Consider the following 13,056-nt stretch of genomic DNA (forward strand, 5'->3'; position numbering starts at 1 on the left):
ATTGTGTTTTCAGTCTGCTAGTTAGAGTAGATAGGCCTTTTGTTTGTGTACTTGATACACTAGATTAAATTACTCTCTGGTTTAGCTAGCTTGTTTTTCTGTTCTTTTGGCAACATCCAGCGTCCATTGACCCTGGTAGTGTGTGTCTGGGATGTTGTATGTCCGGTAGTAGTTGGTTGCACCTTTTTGTTTTGTTATCACAGTAAAACACTCATGCACTGAGTTGCTGCTTTGTCTGTGTTTGATTTATTGTTGTTACCATCTATACAGCCTTAACATCTCCCGGCTATTTTAACATCCAGTTACATACCCCATGCACCCATAGACCCATGGGGTCGTAACAATTCCCCCTTTTCTCAAAACTATTAACACAATCCCAAAACTACACATCAATCACAAACCTCAAACATGCATGCCAAACTCAAATTCTCTTCTCAAAAACATACTCTTCCATCAAAAAAGTACTGTACAGTAACCACAACACAGTTGAAGGAACAAAAAAACGTAGTATTTTCAAAGGAGAGTAGCATTCATAAGAGGAACTCAGTATATGCAGCACTATAAACAAAAACATATAGTCTGTAAATACACTCCAACATTACATAGACAGCATATCCTCTCACAGCAGTACAGCAGATACAATATGTAACATTACAGTAAATTATAGTAACTGTTCTCTTGTCTGAAAGTATGGACAATGGATGCCACTGTGAAATGATTCAAGTTTGGCTGAACTCTCTGTCCAGCTTCCCTCATCATCATACCATGCACCAGCACATGGTCAGTCAAGGTGACGCGTATTTCGTCTGGGACAAATTGTCTCCTGCCTCTTCGTCTCTTTGTCTTCCTGATCTTTGGACAGCTTGTTCATTTTGAGGATCCATTGTTCAAAAGCACACAGACGCAAACTGTGGCCCTATTTTTTGATCCAGAGATTGTGACCGGCGTGTAAACAATTTTGCTGCCAAGCGTTTGCACTAGAGAAAGGTGTGTTACCTGAGTTTAGGTTATGATGACTTGAGTTAACTGTTTTGACTACAAGTGTTTGTTGCATGAGCACAGTGTGTAACCAGTGATTCATGAGGGCATTTGTTTGTAGAGATTTGCAGAAAGTTTAACAATTTGCAGCATGTGTTAAAACAAGTGAAAAGTGTTTATAGTTTTGAGAGATGTGTTGGTCCTCTGAGAACTGAAGTAATAATTTGGGAGTTTTTGCTAAAAGAACCAGTTTTAGTGTGTTAGCAATCAAGAAAAACTGTAAAGTTTGGCATTTGAAGGCCAGTGTTTTCCATGTGAACAAACAAGGCTTGCTTATCAAAGTTGTGCTAAATAATGAGATTTTGTGTGTAGAGTTGTGCAAATGTGATTTAGAAGTGCTATTTGAGTGAAAACAAAGGAATTGTGCTTAGAGTTTTGCGGAAATAGTCTTTGTTGTTGACATATGAGCTTCAAGTTTTCACCATTGTGTGCATAGTTCCAGTTTTAGTGTGTAAACATTTGAGAAAAACTGTAATATCATTGGTCAGTGCGCCATTGTTGAGGTGCCAGGACAATGAGGAGGCAACATGACCCTATGTGCTGCCATCAGCTAGCGGGGTGTCCTCCACCGCCATGCTACCCTGGGGCCTTACAACACGGCACACCTCCTTGCATTCCTAAATAACATGGAAAACAACATACATCAACAGGAAGGGGAGCCAGGGCGGCCAGAGCAGTCCCACTATGTTGTCATATGGGACAACGTCAGTTTCCATCGTGCTGCTCTGGTTCGTGCTGGTTCACTGACCATCCTAGATTTTCTGTTTTATTTCTGCCTGCATGTTCACCATTCCTCAACCCTATTGAGGACGTTTTCTCTGCATGGCTGTGGAGGGTGTACGATTGCAACCCTTATGTGCAGGAAAATCTCCTGCAGGCCATGGAGGAGGCCTGTGGAGATATTGCACTTGAATCCATCCAAGGGTGGATTAGGCATACCAGGGCATATTTCCCACGCTGCCTTGCATGAGCTAACATGTGTGATGTGGATGAAATTTTGTGGCCTGACCCAGCCCAGAGACGAGACGGCGATCAAGCTGACAATGCTGAGTAGTGTGTAAACTTGCTGTTTCTTTTTTTTTTTTTTTTTTTTTTTTTTGTGCTGCACATACTTTTGAGTTCCTTTTTTGAATACTCCTCCCGTGAAATTACTACTTTTTTTGTTCCTTCAACTGATGTGTACTATATACTGTACAATATTTCACTTTTCAGTACTGCAAATAAAATATTTGGAAAGTTGCAACTCCAGACTCACTGCTACAAAAGGTTTTTGCAGTACTGCTGTGAATTTATCTCACTGGTGTTATGGGTAATCTACATTGTCTGTGATTTTGATGGCGTAAGTGTGCCATATGAAGTCAAAGTTTAATTTTGATGGAAGAGTATATGTTTTTGAGAAGAGAATTTGAGTTTGGCATGGATGTTTGAGGTTTGTACTAATTGATGTGTAGTTTTGGGATTGTGTTAATAGTTTTGAGAAAAGGGGGAATTGTTTCATAAAATGTGTCTTAGCAATAGAAAAAAACTGTATTACTGTAGGGAACGCTGAAAAGTACCTCTCAGTGCTGTATAGGTATGGGGAATGCTGCCCTGCCAATTAGGCTTAAGTTGACGGGATGGCATACCTGCCTTCCAAATTTGTTGGGACTTATGTTGTACTCCAATACAGTGGTGCCATCTGTTGGTTAAATGCATAAATAAGTCTTTTGAAATGTCTGAAACTGTAAGAAAATTTCAGGACACATAATATGACGATAGACAACGAATTTTAAAAAGTAAGCCATCTCACAATCCATCAGTCTCCCTGCCAGTCACTGACCCATCGACTTCGTAATGACCGATTATGGCCCAGGCTAATATTTGAGGTGAGTAATATTTGTTATTTCTTATCTCCAATTCTTAACTGTGTCTTTTTTCCCACTGTAAAATGAAGTAAAGGATACTTAATATTTAAAGGCAACTTGTTTCACAATTTAAAAAAAAGAAGTTTTCAGCTTAATTTAGATATTTTTTGTTTTACATTTTTTAGTTCAATTATGGGTGGCACAGTAGTGCAGTGGGTAGCACTGTCACCTCACAGCACGAACCCACAGTCGTGGGTTCGAATCTTGGCTTGGGGCCTTTCTGTATGGAGTTTGCATGTTCTCCCCATGTCCGTGTGGGTTCCCTTCGGGTACTCCGGTTTCCTCTCTCAGTCCAAAAACAGGGAGGCCAATTGGAGACCCTATATTGACAATAGTTACGAGTGTGTGAGTGAATGGTGTGTGTGCCCTGCGATAGATTGGCGGCCTGTCCAGGGTGTAGTCCTGCCTCTCGCCCAATGCACGCTGGGATAGGCTCCAGCACCTCCCGCGACCCTGCTCAGGATAAGCGGGTATAGATAATGGATGGAGTTCAAATTATGCCTGCTAACATTCATTAGTTCAGAAAACTGCACAGTACAGCACAAGACCATACAATATAGGGATGCAGCCCAGTGTGACACAGACAAACAACTGGAACAGCCTCTAACAATCTGTAAAACCTCATGTCTTGAATGGGTTTGCTGTTCTTCATGACTGCCTAGATGATGTTCAACACTGGATGTCCCAAATCTTCCTTCAGTTAAACCAAGGTAAAACTGAAGCACTAATTGTTGAGCCACAATCTCTCTCTGATCAAGCTTGGTTGGCTATTGGACCACTGGGGGGGACTACATAAAGCTGGTTGTGAGAAACCTTCAAGTGATTTTTGATTTGAATTTAAGCTTTGATGATCATATTATTGTTATATTATTAGGGGCGACATAGCTCAGGAGGTAAGACCGGATGTCCGACAGTCGGAGGGTTGCCGGTTCAAACCCCACCCTGGGCGTGTCGAAGTGTCCTTGAGCAAGACACCTAACTCCTAACTGCTCTGGTGAATGAGAGGTGTCAATTGTAAAGTGCTTTGGATAAAAGCGCTATATAAAAGCAGTCCATTTACCATATTAAAAACTACTGCAGTTCTGCTTTTGTCAACTGAGAAACACTGCTAAAGTTAGACCAGTTTTATCTTTTGAGGACAGTAAGAAAATTATAGTCTACATGCTTTTATTTCTTCACACCTGTTTTACTTATATGCCTGAAGCAACGATCCTTTGCTAGACTCTAAGCTGCTTTGAAATTCTATTTTTTTGGACAGCAGTACATATTACAAAAATTACATCAGGACAAAAGCAGTTTTTTTCCCTCTGCTGTCCACAGATTTTTTAACTATTACAAATACAGAATAAAAAATAAAAATAAAAATGAAAAATAAATAATATAAAATAGGTAGCAGGAAATATAAAATAAGCAAAATTTAAGACCTTTGTACATTTTGGGAGAGGTAAAGTGTGCACATAAAAGTAATGAAGAGTATATCAGGGGGAGACTTGAGAACAAATAAGATACAAATCAATGAGGTTTGCTAGAATAAAACAACATTTCAGGGTCGTAAAGGCCTTACATATTTGACCCACTTGGTCCAGAATTTAATGAACACATTTTTCTGAAGATGAAGAGAAAAAGTGATCTTTTCCATAACATAAACGTCATTTACTATATCTATCCACTCCTGTATTGTGGGGGGTTCAGGAAGTAACCAACACCTTGTGAGCGCTTTTTTACAAGAGGATATCAAAATACCAAATAAATATTCATCAGGTCGCCTTGCCTGCAAATCAACATTTCTTAAAAATTACGTGGAAAATTGTAAGGGCAGATCAGTGATAAGTATACTTTTTAGTGCTTTGTGAAACTCTGCCCATAAAGGTCTTATCACTGGACACTCCCAAAATATATGCCAGTGATTGGCTTCCCGAAATCCACACTGTCTCCAACATTTGGCTTCACCAAAATGTGATTTCTGCTTTGGTGTAATAAAGAAACTAATGAACCACTTCCACCCAAACTCCTGCCACACGTGAGAGTTGGGCATTTCCATTGGAGTTCAGACACATAAAGCCAATCCTCATTTGATATTGAGAAATTACCTTCTTTTTCACATTTTTCTTTAATGTATTATGTAGTGTGGGATTTTTTTTTTGTCATACGACCTTTATAAAATCTAGAGATAGCACCCTTATTTGAATCATTTTGGTAAGCACCGAGAAATACTCTCAGTATTGGATCATTAATGTGTTATGTTCAAAATAATTGCGCAGCTGGAGATATCTATAAAAATCAGATTTTTCAAGACAATATTCTTTCCTCAGGTTTTCAAAGTCTTTTAATTGTCCCTTTTCTGTACGGGAATAGAGTGTTGTTATTCCTTTTGAGATCCATGATTTAAATCTATGATCTATTTTATTAAGCTTGAACTCAGGATCATGAACACACCATTGAATTATTTGTACTTTATGATCTAGCTTATATTCTTCTCTTATCATATTCCAGATTTTTAATTGGGCTTTGATCCATAGATTTTGCATATTATCTATAAATCTTCCCAAATTATTGTGAGCCAATACTGCGCAAATTGGAGGATCACTCATAATGGAATAATGGAGTTCAATGTCTTTCCACCTGGCATGAAATATTGGGTTACACATGTTAATTAAAGGTTTAATCTGGGCTGCATAAAAGTAATCCTTAAAATGGAGTTGTGCCATTCCTCCTTCCTTCGGGAGTTGTAGAGTTTTAAGTTTAACCCTGGGTTTTTTCCTCTGCCAAATAAATCTGGAAATGATCTTATTCAATTCGGAAAATTGTTTTGAGGGAATTTCTACAGGGAGTGCTTGGAATAAGAAGAGATATTGCAGAAGAATGTTTATTTTCACAGAGTCAATTCTATGACTCAGACCAAGGAAAGAAATTGAATTCCATCTGTGTATGCTATCTTTAATTTATCTCCACAAGTGTTGGGATTTTTTTTCAGTAAGTATATTCCTAAATATTTCAATGAGTTCTGATCCCAATTAAGGTGGAATTTCTCTTTAAGGTGTTTTGGGGGTGTATAAATAAAAGTAAAAATTTGCCTTTTTTGTATATTTAATTTGTATCCTGCATATCTTCCAAATGTTTCTAAAAGGTTCATTAATTCAGAAAATGAGTTAGAAGGTTTCTTTAAATAGACCAAAATATCATTGGCATACAGTGCCACCTTGTGGTCTTCTCCATTTATGCAGATGCCTTTGATGCTTTCAGTCTGTCTTATCCACTGTGCAAGAGGCTCAATATGAAGTGCAAGAAGCAACGATGAAATTGGGCATCCCTGTCTCGATCCACGCTCTAATACATTTATTTTTATCCGTGCTGATGGTTTACTTTATACTGTACGGATGGTCTTAACAAAATTGAATTTTTCAAGAACTTTATATAAGAAAGGCCAACTCACTGAATCAAAAGCCTTCTCAGCATCCAGACTAACTAAGAAGGCTTCAAGATTGTTCCGTTGGATATGGTTTAATACGTGCAACGATCGTCTGATGTTATCGTGAGTTTGTCTTTGTGAGAAAAACCCAGTCTGGTCGTTATGTATAAGCTGAGGAAGGATCTTTTCCAGTCTTTTAGCAAGGATGGCTGTGTATAATTTGTAATCAACATTCAGCACCGAAATTGGCCTCTATGATCCACATTCTAATTTGTCTTTTCCCTCCTTGGGTATAACCGAGATCACTGCCTCGCTCCATGATGGAGGCATGTAAGGTTGTATTGCACGCCTGAAGAAGGCTGGGCATTAATTCAAATCGAAAAGCCTTATACCACTCTGAGGGAAAGCCATCAGGTCCAGGTGACTTATTTGCTCTGAGCCTGGAGATGGCGCTGTTTAGCTCTGTCTCAGTTACTGCAGCTGTTAATATTTGATTTTGTTCCTCTGTTAGAACAGGTAGATTGAGAAAATTAAGGAACTTGCCGATTTGTTGCTCACCCTCTAAGTGCAGTTGTGTATACAATAACTTGTAGTATTTTTTAAACGTTTTTTTTGTATTTTATCTTGTTTATATTGTATAGTTTTAGAGTCCAGGTCCCTTTTTTGTATATAGTGTTATCCGCTTGTTGTTTTTGCGGCTTCCTCACTAAGAGTTTCATTGATTTTGAGCCTGACTCATAATATTTATGTTTTGTAAATATAATCTTTTTTTCAATTTCCTGTGGATATATTTGTGGCAAACACGCCTGCCACAGGCCACCGAAGTGGCTTTCCTTGGGGCCCTCCAGCACAGAGACACAGGGAGATGATGTTCCAACAGTCCAGATTTATTTGCGAGTGTTTGGCAAGATCTTACAGCCAAAGTGAGCAGGTGTAACACAGTCATGACCGAAGCTCCCCGTGTGAGTGGGGATGGCAGATTTAACCTGTGCGCAGTGATCACCTCACTACACACAGGTGCAGCCACTCCTGTTCCTGGGTCGAATTAGTCTGGCCAATTATCCAATTGGCCAGGTCTAATTAGCTTGACCCAGGGCAGGTGTGGCTGCTTAAACCAGCCATCCCCACACCACATACCCCCAACGCCAAACTGAGGCCAGGGAGAATCCCTGGCCGAAGCCTACCCCCCCCCCCCACCACCCCCGCACTCCCAACAAAGCAAAAGACAAAAAACAAAATAAACACTCCACTAAAGAGTCAGAGTGGGTGGCCCCAGAACAGTCCAGTACATGCTGTGAACCTCCCCCGGACGACAAGGCAGCCCTTCTTCCTCCTCCCTCCCGGAGCACAGGAAGTCCTGGGCTGCTCTGCTGGCTGGTGGGGGCGTCACCGGCTTGGGCTGTGGTGCTGGGCTGGGCTGGGCTGGGCTGGGCTGGGCTGGGCTGGGCTGGTGGGCTTGCTTCCGTGCGGCGCTGGGGACCTGGAATCCTCGTGGCTGTGGTGGCTGCCAGTCGGCTCTGCTGGCAGGCTGCTGCAGGCTTATCCCCTCATGGGCTCCAGCAAACCAACCAGGCCAAAACAAAGAACTAGAACAATCAAACGGACAAGAAAGGAAGCAAAACGGCGCGGCCACCGCTCGTGCGCCGCCCATAGCTGACCCGCCTTCCCGGCCAAGTCCAGCTCACGGCGCGACCACCTCTCGTGCACCGCCCGTAGCTGACCTGCCTTCCCGGCCAGGTGCAGCTCCTCAGCGTCCCAGCTGAGGATCGCTTCCTTCCCCTCCCTGGTCATCTTCCGCTCCCTGTTTTTGGCCCGGAGGATCCGCCCAAAGCCCTGTCGGGAACACCTCAGCTGCCCCTCCTCCAGTGTGCTTCCTGGCTGGCCCTCCTGTGCCTCTTTGCTGTGCCGGAGCAGCCTCACGTTGGGCGCCACTGTGGCAAACACGCCTGCCACAGGCCACCGAAGTGGTTTTCCTTGGGGCCCTCCAGCACAGAGACACAGGGAGATGATGTTCCAACAGTCCAGATTTATGTGCGAGGGTTTGGCAAGATCTTACAGCCAAAGTGAGCAGGTGTAACACAGTCATGACCGAAGCTCCCCGTGTGAGTAGGGATGGCAGATTTAACCTGTGCGCAGTGATCACCTCACTACGCACAGGTGCAGCCACTCCTGTTCCTGGGTCCAATTAGCCTGGCCAATTATCTAATTCTTAACCAATTATCCAATTGGCCAGGTCTAATTAGCTTGACCCAGGGAAGGTGTGGCTGCTTAAACCAGCCATCCCCACACCACAATATGTATTTTGTTTCTAATTTTCTTTATCTTTGTCATCAAATTTGGTTTTTGTTCCCTTTTATGCTGTGTCTCAAGATCTTTTAATTCTTTATTAGGGTCTATTAGTCTTAATTGTTTTTATTTATTTTCATGAACACGAAAGGATATAATTATCCCCCTGATGATTGCTTTTAAGCCATCCCATACAGCTGAATCAACCTCCCTCTTATCATATTCTTTATTATTTTCTCTCTCATTTGAGTCTTAAATAGTGGGTTGTTTAGGATACTTGTATTTAGCCTCCACAATGTTCTTCCTGGGTTATCACTAATGTATATATTACAAGAGAGAGGTGCATGATTAGATAGATCAATACATCCAATATCACAGCTATGTATTCTATGGCGATCACTCTGTAACAAAAATAATCTATTCCTGAGTATGTATCATGGGGGATGAATAAAAAGTATAATCACGGCCTGATGGATAAAAGTCTCTCCAGAGATCTAATATGCCCTGCTCTGGGTTAAGACAGATGTTCCAATCTCCACCACATACGACAATTCCTGTGGCCCCTATTATTAAATCAAATATTTTTCTGTAAAAAGCAAACTCAGTTCTTACATGTTATATAATGTTATTGCGATGCCACCTATTTTTCCTGAGACTATTATATATCTCCCTTCCTTGCCTGTTACCTCTGACAGTTGTTCAAATGATACTTTTTTTGATATTGAAGTTGCTATGCCTCTCCTATGGCCTGATTTATAAGATGAATAATATACCCTTGAAAACCCCATTCTCGTTAGTTTTTCGTGTTGCGAGGTGCGTCTCTTGCAAGAGCACAACCTGTGCATTTTTCTTTTTCATTTTTGACAGTATTTGAATTATCTTAATTGGGTTTAAAATCCCATTCACATTAAATGAAATAAAGGACTTGCTTATTCATAGTCTCCTACATCGGCTGTCACAAATAAAACATCTCCTGATATCCCTGGTTGCATTAAAATTGCACACTCTCTCTCAAGAAACAAACATAAAACAAAAACAAAGATGAAACCGTTTTTACCAGAACATCACCGAAATGGTTTAGAACAGTTGTTTCTGATGTCGAGGCTCGTTTCAAAAGAGCCTTGCGGGACTTTGTAAAGTCAAAGCCCACATAAGGGAAAGTCCCGCGTCGCGGCAGTGGTGGGGCCCTAAAATGTGGCTGCATGCTAGCCAAAGTCCAAATAATGTTAAAGTAAAACAAATCGAGAATAACTTGCCAATTAACAAGCCCTGACTCTTTTAATTAGATAGAAAATAGAACTGTATATCGTACGTGTGTAAAACTGCACGGCAGGCTTCTGGACAAGAAACCAAGATGAGGTGTATCACTCGGGAAGCAAATAAAACTCATCTGCGTTTGCAAGACGACTGCAAAGCATCAGTCTTTTGCCGAGGGAGATCACCTTCTGAATTCCTGAAGTTTTTCCTTATATTGAGAGCGGTGGTTTTTCTTGGGTTGTGTGCAGCCGCCTGCTGCACCGAGTTCCTCATCTCCACTCTGGTTGCGCCGTCTCCCGGCCTCCTGCCACGTGGACAGGAGCCGGATCTCCTCTTGGTCCCGGGCAGCAGAGTAACCACAAACCCTCGTGAAGCCATGTCCCTCCTCGCCTCCGCAGCATCTTGCAATAGCCGAGTGCTGTCATCATAGAGGATGCTCATCCTTGCAGGATACGGCGTCTGTAACTTTATTTGTTTTTCTTTCAACACTTTCTTGGCTTCAGCGTATTCACCGCATTTCTTAAGCACTTTGGGGGGGAAGTCATGGTCAACGTAGAAGCGAACATTGTTGCAGAACACTTCTTTTTTCTGCCACGCTCTCCGGAACACCTGTTCTTTCGTCCGGTAGCTCGAAAAGTTGACCACTATAGATCGGGGCTTTGCCTGCATGCCGTTGGGTTTCGGTGCCAGTGCTCGATGTGCACACTCGATTTTGAGCTCCCTGTCATGGGGAAAGTCAAGCATGCTTTTCAACAAGTTATCCAGAAAACCAACCATATCGGTGCCCTCTTTATCTTCGGGTATACCATGAATCCTTAAATTATCTCTCCGCGCTCAACCCTCCTAGTCTATAAGCCTGGCTTCCAGAGTAGCCTGGCGCTGCGTTAGCTGCTTGATTAACGTTGATGTTGCTTGAAGCATGATCTCTGTTTCATCAATTCTCCCCTCTGCCACGTCCAGTCTGTTGTTTGCTCTCTTCAGTCCTTGTTTAATGTCGGAGAGCTGTACCGTGCTGTCTCTTCTGAACTCCCGGAGTTTGTTGAGCATGCTTTGCAGGCTAACTTCGGAGCCATCCTCACCATGTGGGTACGAGCCGGGAGAGCTACTTCGGCTGCCTTGCAATTCTCAATTTTGGTTTGTTTTCTATCACGTTCATGGTTGTCCTACTTCTAGTAGTAACCCCTTTCTCCATTATTAAACAAAATGTTCACTGGGATTGGGGTTATTTCACAAAACCGTCGGGGAGCTCAAAAATTAAGCTGTCATCCTCTCTGTAGCAGACCCGGAAACCCTCTAAGCTATTTTGAATTCTGCTGCTAGGCCTTTGAAGATCAAAAAGTGTCACACCTTACTCCTGTACTAGCTGCCCTCCATTGGTTGCCAGTTAATTTTAGAATCACTTAAAACAATTTTACTCATCACTCACAAGGCCTTACATGGTCTGCACCAGGTTGTACTGTCGAGTTGTTAGCCCTGTATGAAATGCAGAGACCTCTTAGATCTTCAGATAAGGGTTTTGTCCCAGAGTCCAGGTTAAGAGCTAAAAGTGATCATACCTTCAAACTTATCTGCAGGAAAGTGTTGATACCAACACTTTCCTTCCTCCTGGAACGGCGAGCGTTCGTGCTGGGACTGCATCCCACTGGCTCCAGGAGCGGACTACGCAATTATGTGGATTACTTTGATTTCGGCACTTTTTTTTTTCTTTTGACAAACCTTAGCTTCCACATCTGCAAGGATTTATTTCTCCATTCTCCTGCTGCTGCCGTGAACGTAGCCGTAGCCGCTCTGAGCCTCAATGCTGCTGTGATCATGGTTTTCAGGTACTCTGCTTCCGATCTCCGTAAATTTAAGAACTACCGGCACTACACTGAGCTGAAATCGCTATATGCTGCTGGAATCCTACAACTCCCTAGACCCAAACACCAGGGCCCTGCTCCCCAATTCACTGTAGCCTGTCAAAGAGATGGCCATATTTCCTCCTATTGGTCTATGTGGTGTGGGGATGGCTGGTTTAAGCAGCCACACCTGCCCTGGGTCAAGCTAATTAGACCTGGCCAATTGGATAATTGGTTAAGAATTAGATAATTGGCCAGGCTAATTGGACCCAGGAACAGGAGTGGCTGCACCTGTGCGTAGTGAGGTAATCACTGCGCACAGGTTAAATCTGCCATCCCCACTCACACGGGGAGCGCTCTGTCATGACAGGGTTTAAGATCTGCTCATTTGGCTGTACCACCTTGCCAAACCCTCGTAAAATAAACCTGGACTGTTGGAACATCTTCGCCCTGTGTCTCTGTGCTGGAGGGCCCCAAGGAAAGCCACTTCGGTGGCCTCTGGCAGGCGTGTTTGCCACAGTCTAATTGTATCAAAAAGATCCAACCCGCCCGTGGCGTAAACTGGAATAATTTGCGTCCAACTGTCCGTTGCAATGTTTCCTCTGAACTGTCGCTGCCTCAGAACCATCTCAGACGCGCACTGTTCAATACACAATCACTCTCAAAGAAGTCCTTTATTGTTAATGACTTTATTGGTGACAACGCACTTGAATTCATCTGTCTGACAGAGACATGGCACAAAACTGGCGATTACTGCTTTTTAAATGAAGCCACTCCCATGGGCTATACATATATTGAGCAGGCGCGTACAAGTGGACGTGGACATGGACTCGCTGTGCTGTATCGCAAATGTATTTATTTATGTCCAGTATCGCTCCCTGTGTACATGTCATTCGAATGTTTAGCATTTCAATGTACACTACCTCAGTCTATTACTGTTGTACTATTGTACCTTGCAAAAACGATGCCTGTTTCTCAGATGATTTTACTGCCCTCATGACCTCACTTTCTCAATTCTTAACAACAGGTAAAATTGTCATTCTTGGTGACTTCATTATTCACATTGATAGTGCTAAGTGTCATCTAGCTGACAACTTAATTAATCTGTTGGACTGTCTAAATCTTAAACAACATGTTGATGTCTCGATGCATAACCATGGTCACACTCTTGACCTTGTGATAACTGGTGATATAACAGTCTCAGATCTGGATGTGGTGGAAGTTGGTGTGTCTGATCATACAGCTGTGATAATGAAATTGACAATCTTAACAATCCCTCACAAGCAGCACACTATAACATTTAGGAACATCCGGTCTATAAATC

Source organism: Anguilla rostrata, chromosome 19 (assembly GCF_018555375.3).
Source record: "Anguilla rostrata isolate EN2019 chromosome 19, ASM1855537v3, whole genome shotgun sequence".
NCBI classification, from domain to species: Eukaryota; Metazoa; Chordata; class Actinopteri; order Anguilliformes; family Anguillidae; genus Anguilla; species Anguilla rostrata.